This window comes from Oncorhynchus mykiss, chromosome 10 (genome assembly GCF_057628025.1).
Source record: "Oncorhynchus mykiss isolate SJ-2025 chromosome 10, ASM5762802v1, whole genome shotgun sequence".
Taxonomy (NCBI): Eukaryota; Metazoa; Chordata; class Actinopteri; order Salmoniformes; family Salmonidae; genus Oncorhynchus; species Oncorhynchus mykiss.
Window position 1 is genome coordinate 8787374 of NC_143031.1, and position 7047 is coordinate 8794420.

Genomic DNA, 7047 nt, shown 5'->3' on the forward strand with positions numbered 1-7047 from the left:
CCCGGCCCGCCACAAGGACTCGCTAGAGCGCGATGAGCCAAGGAAAGCCCCTGGCCAAACCCTCCCTTTACCAATTACCAATCACTGGGATTATTTTGTGCGGCCCTATGAGACTCCCGGTCACGGCCGGCAGTGCCTTAGACTGCTACGCCCCTCGGGGGGCCTCGTACAGAAACACTTCCGTTACTTGCTTCTATCTGGTAGTTAATTGCACTCTCCTGGTGTACTCATGTCTGAATCAATCCCTGATTAGAAGGAGAGGATGAAAATCAGAAGCAATTTGACCATCCAGGACCGGAACAGCCCTGTGATATAGGAAGTGCAGTAGCTATGTTAAGTAGCTGGCAGATAAGAAATGTTTGTGACCATGCAACTTGTTCGTTTGAAGGCCTAGATTTTCTCCTGCCGTACAAGTGAGAATTAATCTCTGAATTTTATTGAGCATCAAGAGAAGTTTCCTTTTGTGGAATTTTTCTGACTTCTGAGTATCTCCGTTTTGGAAGGCTATTTCTATAGCCTACTTATATATTTTGGGGTTCTGCTCTGTGGACTAATTCCTTTGGATTATTACACTCAACAGGTAAAATCAACCCTTGTTTAATTTCTCCCATCTGGATCAATTGAATTTTGGCATTGTGGAACTGAATCGAACATTTACTTTCACTGAAGGACAAAGACATGGTTGGCTGACTAAAGCGGATACTTTATTTAGCATTGTGATCCCATACTGTTATGAGGTGTGATTTATTTGTGACATATTTCATTACAGGATGTTTGTGCACTGTATTTCTATTAGATGGGGTTGGCGCTAGTGTACTCCAGAACCCAATACAGCCACAGTGTAACTCTCCAGAACCCAATGTTCATACAGCCACAGTGTAGCTCTCCAGAACCCAATGTACATACACCCACAGTGTAACTCTCCGGAACCCAATGGGGCATACAGCCACAGGGTAGCTCTCCAGAACCCAATGGGGCATACAGCCACAGTGTAGCTCTCCGGAACATAATGGGGCATACAGCCACAGCGTAGCTCTCTGGAACCCAATGTGGCATACAGCCACAGTGTAGCTCTCCAGAACCCAATGTTCATACAGCCACAGTGTAGCTCTCCAGAACCCAATGGGGCATACAGCCTCAGTGTAGCTCTCCAGCACCCAATGGGGCATACAGCCACAGTGTAGCTCTCCGGAACCCAATGGGGCATACAGCCACAGCGTAGCTCTCTGGAACCCAATGGGGCATACAGCCACAGCGTAGCTCTCTGGAACCCAATGGGGCATACAGCCACAGTGTAGCTCTCCAGAACCCAATGGGGCATACAGCCACAGTGTAGCTCTCCAGAACCCAATGGGGCATACAGCCACAGCGTAGCTCTCTGGAACCCAATGGGGCATACAGCCACAGTGTAGCTCTCCAGAACCCAATGGGGCATACAACCACAGTGTAGCTCTCCAGAACCCAATGGGGCATACAGCCATCACTCTTGGGTTCCCGTCGTGGACATCAACGTCTTGCTTCCAGACAAATTAAACAACTTCTTTGCTCGCTTTGAGGACAATAGAGTGCCAGCGACGTGGCCTGCTACCAAAGACTGTGGGCTCTCTTTCTCCGTGTCCGATGTGAGTAAAACATTTCAATGTGTTTACCCTCGCAAGGCTGTCGGCCCAGACGACATCCCTAGCCGCGTCCTCAGAGCATGCGCAGACCAGCTGGCTGGTGTGTTTACGGACATATTCAATCAATCCCTATCCCAGTCTGCTGTTCCCACATGCTTCAAGATGGCCACCATTGTTTTTGTTACCAAGAAAGCTAAGGTAACTGAACTAAATGACTATCACTCCGTAGCACTCACTTCTGTCATCATGATGTGCTTTGAGAGACTACTCAAGGATCACATAACCTTCCCCCTACCTGTCACCCTAGACTCACTTCAATTTGCTTACTGCCCCCAATAGGTCCACAGATGATGCAATCACTATCACACTTCACACTGCCCCATCCCATCTGGACAAGAGGAATATGTATGTAAGAATGCTGTTCAATGGCTACAGCTCAGCATTCAACACCATTGTACTTTCCAAACCCATCATTTAGCTTGAGACCCTGGGTCTCGATCAAACCCTGTGCAACTAGGTCCTGGACTTCCTGATGGGCCGCCCCAAGGTGGTGAAGGTAGGAAATAACATCTCCACTCCGGCTGATCCTCAACACTGGGGCCGCACAAGGGTGCGTTCTCAGCCCCCTCCTGTACTCCCTTTTCACCCACGACTGCATGGCCATGCACGCCTCCAACTCAATCAACAAGTTTGCAGACAACACTACGGCGGTAGGCTTGATTACCAACAACGATGAGACAGGGAGGAGGTAAGGGCCCTCTGATTGTGGTGTCAGGAAAATAACCTCTCACTCAATGTCAGCAAAAGAAAAGAGATGATTGTGGACTTCAGGAAACAGCAAAGGGAGCACCCCCCACCCATATGAAACGGACAGCAGTGGAGAAGGTGGAAAGTTTTAAGTTCCTCAGTGTACATATCACTGACAAATTGAAATGGTCCACGCACACAAAAAGTGTGGTGAAGGAGACACAACAGCGCCTCTTCAAGCTCAGGAGGCTGAAAAAATGTAGCTTGTCAACGAACACCCTCACTAACTTTTACAGGTGCACAATTGAGAGCATACTGACGGGCTGTATCACCGTCTGTTACGGCAACTGCACCGCCCACATCCGCAACGCATCACTGGGGGCAAACTACCTGCCCTCCTGGACACCTACAACACCCAATGTCACAAGAAGACCAAAAAAAATATCAAGGACAATAACCACCCGAGCCACTGCCTGTTCACCCCGCTTCCTTCCAGAAGGTGAGGTCAGTACAGGTGCATCCACGATGAGACAGAGAGTTTGAAAAACAGCTTCAATCTCAAGGCCATCAGATTGTTAAACAGCCACTAGCACAGACAGGCTGCCTATAGACTTGATATCATTGGCCACTTTAATAAATGGAACACTAGTCACTTCAGTAATGCCACTTTAAGAGTGTTTACATATCTCACTTTACTCATCTCATATGTATATATTGTAAACTGTGTCCTTCACTATGTATTCTTTACTATCTATTGCATCTTAGCCGCTCTGTCACTGCTCATCCATATATTTTATACTTATATATTCTTATCCCATTCCTTTACTAGATTGTGTGTATTAGGTTTTGTTGTAGAATTGTTAAATATTACCTGTTAGATGCTGCTGCTGTCACACCCTGGTCGAAGTATTTTGTGTTTATCTTTATTTATTTGGTCAGGCCAGGGTGTGGCATGGGTTTTTGTATGTGGTGTGTATGTATGGGGATTGTAGCTAGTGGGGTGTTCTAGCTAAGTCTATGGCTGTCTGAAGTGGTTCTCAATCAGAGGCAGATGTTTATCGTTGTCTCTGATTGGGAACCATATTTAGGCAGCCATATTCTTTGTGTTTGTCGTGGGTGATTGTCCTTAGTGTCCTGATGTCATTGTTCTGTGTTAGGTTACACAAGTATAGGCTGTTTCGGTTTTCGATAAGTTTATTGTTTTGGTAGTGTTTGTGTTTAGTGTGTTACTTCATTAAACATGGATTGCAATAGACACGCCGCATTTTGGTCCGACTCTCCTTCTCATCAAGAAAACCGTTACAGAATCACCCACCACAAAGGGACCAAGCAGCGTGTCAACAGGCAGGAACAGCCCAAAGTGGAGTACAGTATGGACTATACTTCTTGGGAGGAGATAGACAGGTGGGCGGTCGACCCAGGGAGAGTGCCGGAGCCCGCCTGGGATTCGATGGAGCAGTGCGCGGAAGGATATAGGAGAATGGAGTTTGCGAAGCAAGCAAGGCGGCGCGGACGGAGGCCCCATAGTCAGCCCCAAAAATTTATTGGGGGGGGGCTCAGGGAGAGTGTGGCAGAGTCAGGAGCCAGACCTGAGCCAACTCTCCCTGTTTATCGTGAGGAGCCAAGGAGGAGACCAGAACCAGAGCCGGTGTTGGAGGTAAGCGAAACAGAGACTGTGAAGGAGTTAATGGGGAAATTGGAGGAGAGAGAAATGAGGGAGTTGCTGTGTTGGTGTTTTAAACATGGAATTCGCCCGACGGAGCGTGTCGGGGATTTGATGGCACCTGGGTCAGCGCTCCATACTCGTCCTGAGGTGCGTGTTAGTCGGCTGGTGAAGATGGTGCCAGTCTCACGTACCAGGCCTCCTGTGCACCTCCCTAGCCTTGCACGTCCTGTGCCAGCACCGCTCTCAAGATCTCCAGTACGCCTTCACGGTCTAACCCATCCTGTGCCACCTCCACACCCCAGCCCTCCGGTAGCAGCTCCCTGCACCAGGCTTCCTGTGCGTGTCCTCGGCCCAGTACCACCAGTGCCAGCACCACGCATCAGGCCTACAGTGCGCCTCGCCTGTCCAGCGCTGTCGGAGCCCTCCTCCTCTCCAGCGCTGTCGGAGTCTCCCGCCTGTTTAGCGCTGTTAGAGCCTTCCTTCTCTACAGCGCTGCCGGAGTCTCCCGCCTGTTCAGAACTGCCAGTTAGCATAGAGCTGCCAGTTAGCATAGAGCTGCCAGTTAGCATAGAGCTGCCAGTTAGCATAGAGCTGCCAGTTAGCATAGAGCTGCCAGTTAGCAAGGAGCTGTCAGTCTGCAAGGAGCTGCCAGTCTGCATGGAGCTGCCAGTCTGCATAGAGCTGCCAGTCTGCAAGGAGCTGCCAGTCTGCAAGGAGCCGCCAGAGCTGCCTGTCTGCAGGATGCCGCCAAAGCTGCCAGTCTGCAAGGAGCCGCCAGAGCTGCCAGTCTGCAAGGAGCCGCCAGAGCTGCCAGTCTGCAAGGAGCCGCCAGAGCTGCCAGTTAGCATGGAGCAGCCAGGGCCGCCAGTCAGTATGGAGCAGCCAGGGCCGCCAGTCAGCATGGAGCAGCCAGGGCCGCCAGTCAGCATGGAGCAGCCAGGGCCGCCAGTCAGTATGGAGCAGCCAGTCAGCATGGAGCAGCCAGAGCTGCCAGTCAGCATGGAGCAGCCAGCGCAGCCAGTCAGCATGGAGCAGCCAGCGCAGCCAGTCAGCATGGAGCAGCCAGAGCAGCCAGTCAGCATGGAGTAGCCAGAGCTGCCAGTCAGCATGGAGCAGCCAGTCAGCATGGAGCAGCCAGAGCTGCCAGTCAGCATGGAGCAGCCAGTCAGCATGGAGCAGCCAGAGCTGCCAGTCATCATGGAGCAGCCAGTCAGCATGGAGCAGCCAGAGCTGTCAGTCGACCAGACTCTCCCAGATCTGCCAGTCGACCAGACTCTCCCAGATCTGCCAGTCGACCAGACTCTCCCAGATCTGCCAGTCGACCAGACTCTTCCAGATCTGCCAGTCGACCAGACTCTTCCAGATCTGCCAGTCGACCAGACTCTTCCAGATCTGCCAGTCGACCAGACTCTTCCAGATCTGCCAGTCGACCAGACTCTTCCAGATATGCCAGTCGACCAGACTCTTCCAGAACTGCCAGTCAGCCAGGATCTGCCAGCCAGCCAGGATCTGGTAGATTCATCAACCTGCCTGAGCTTCCTCTCACTCCTGAGCTTCCTCTCACTCCTGAGCTTCCCCTCAGTCCCGAGCTGCCTCAGTCCCGAGCTGCCCCTCAGTCCCGAGCTGCTTCTCAGTCCAGTGGGGTTCTGGGTGAGGACTACTAGGCCATGGTCGGCGGCGAGGGTGGACTATCCAGGGACGCGAGGAGAGGGGACTAAGACATTGATTGAGTGGGGTCCACGTCCCGCGCCGGAGCCGCCACCATGGACAGACGCCCACCCGGACCCTCCCTATTGTTTTGAGGTGCGTTCGGGAGTCCGCACCTTAGGGGGGGGGGGGGTTCTGTCACACCCTGGTCGAAGTATTTTGTGTTTATCTTTATTTATTTGGTCAGGCCAGGGTGTGGCATGGGTTTTTGTATGTGGTGTGTATGTATGGGGATTGTAGCTAGTGGGGTGTTCTAGCTAAGTCTATGGCTGTCTGAAGTGGTTCTCAATCAGAGGCAGATGTTTATCGTTGTCTCTGATTGGGAACCATATTTAGGCAGCCATATTCTTTGTGTTTGTCGTGGGTGATTGTCCTTAGTGTCCTTAGTGTCCCGATGTCATTGTTCTGTATTAGGTTACACAAGTATAGGCTGTTTCGGTTTTCGTTAAGTTTATTGTTTTGGTAGTGTTTGTGTTTAGTGTGTTACTTCATTAAACATGGATTGCAATAGACACGCCGCATTTTGGTCCGACTCTCCTTCTCATCAAGAAAACCGTTACAGCTGCGCTGTCGGATCAAGACGTTTAAGCATTTTGCTACCCTCGCAATAACATCTGCTCACCAAGAGTATGTGACCAATAAAATTTGATTTGATTTTGATTTGAAAGTATGGACCACAGCTGGCTCAATGTGAACTACAATCTCGACATTCTGTTTTGACATTTAGAAACGTCAATAATCATCACTTGTGGTACAGTTTTTGGAAACAATGGGAACTCAACTTTCACGTTACTGTTATGCTGATTTAGCATAGATCCACCCGACTGTGTTTGGAATAACTCATGCCTTCAGTAGGCGACATACAGTACCACAATTCCTCCCACCTTGCTCACACGTTTCCATTGGAACACAACTGGGGAGGAAGATATGTTATTCAAAACATAGCTGTGTGCAACTGTGCTAAAACGGCATACAGTTAGTCTATCTTTTGCATTTGAAAAAGTATTTATCGCTGATGTGAAAGTTGAAGGTTAAGTTCCAAATGTTTCCAAAACCATAAAGGGAGAGTGGGGAAAGTTGAACCAAAGGGTTAATTGAGCCACCCCTTGTTTCTAGGAAACACAAACTTAATCATGTGACCAAATATTTAGGGAAAGGTCATAATTTAATGGACGCTAAAGGAAGAAAGCACATGGGAAAAGTGGGAAGTAAGTTAGGTCCATAAAACAGATGTTCACCTAGTCAAATTCATTTAGTGTGTTATTGGATTCAGGATGCTTTTACTTAAACCAAAGTAGATCATTTTAA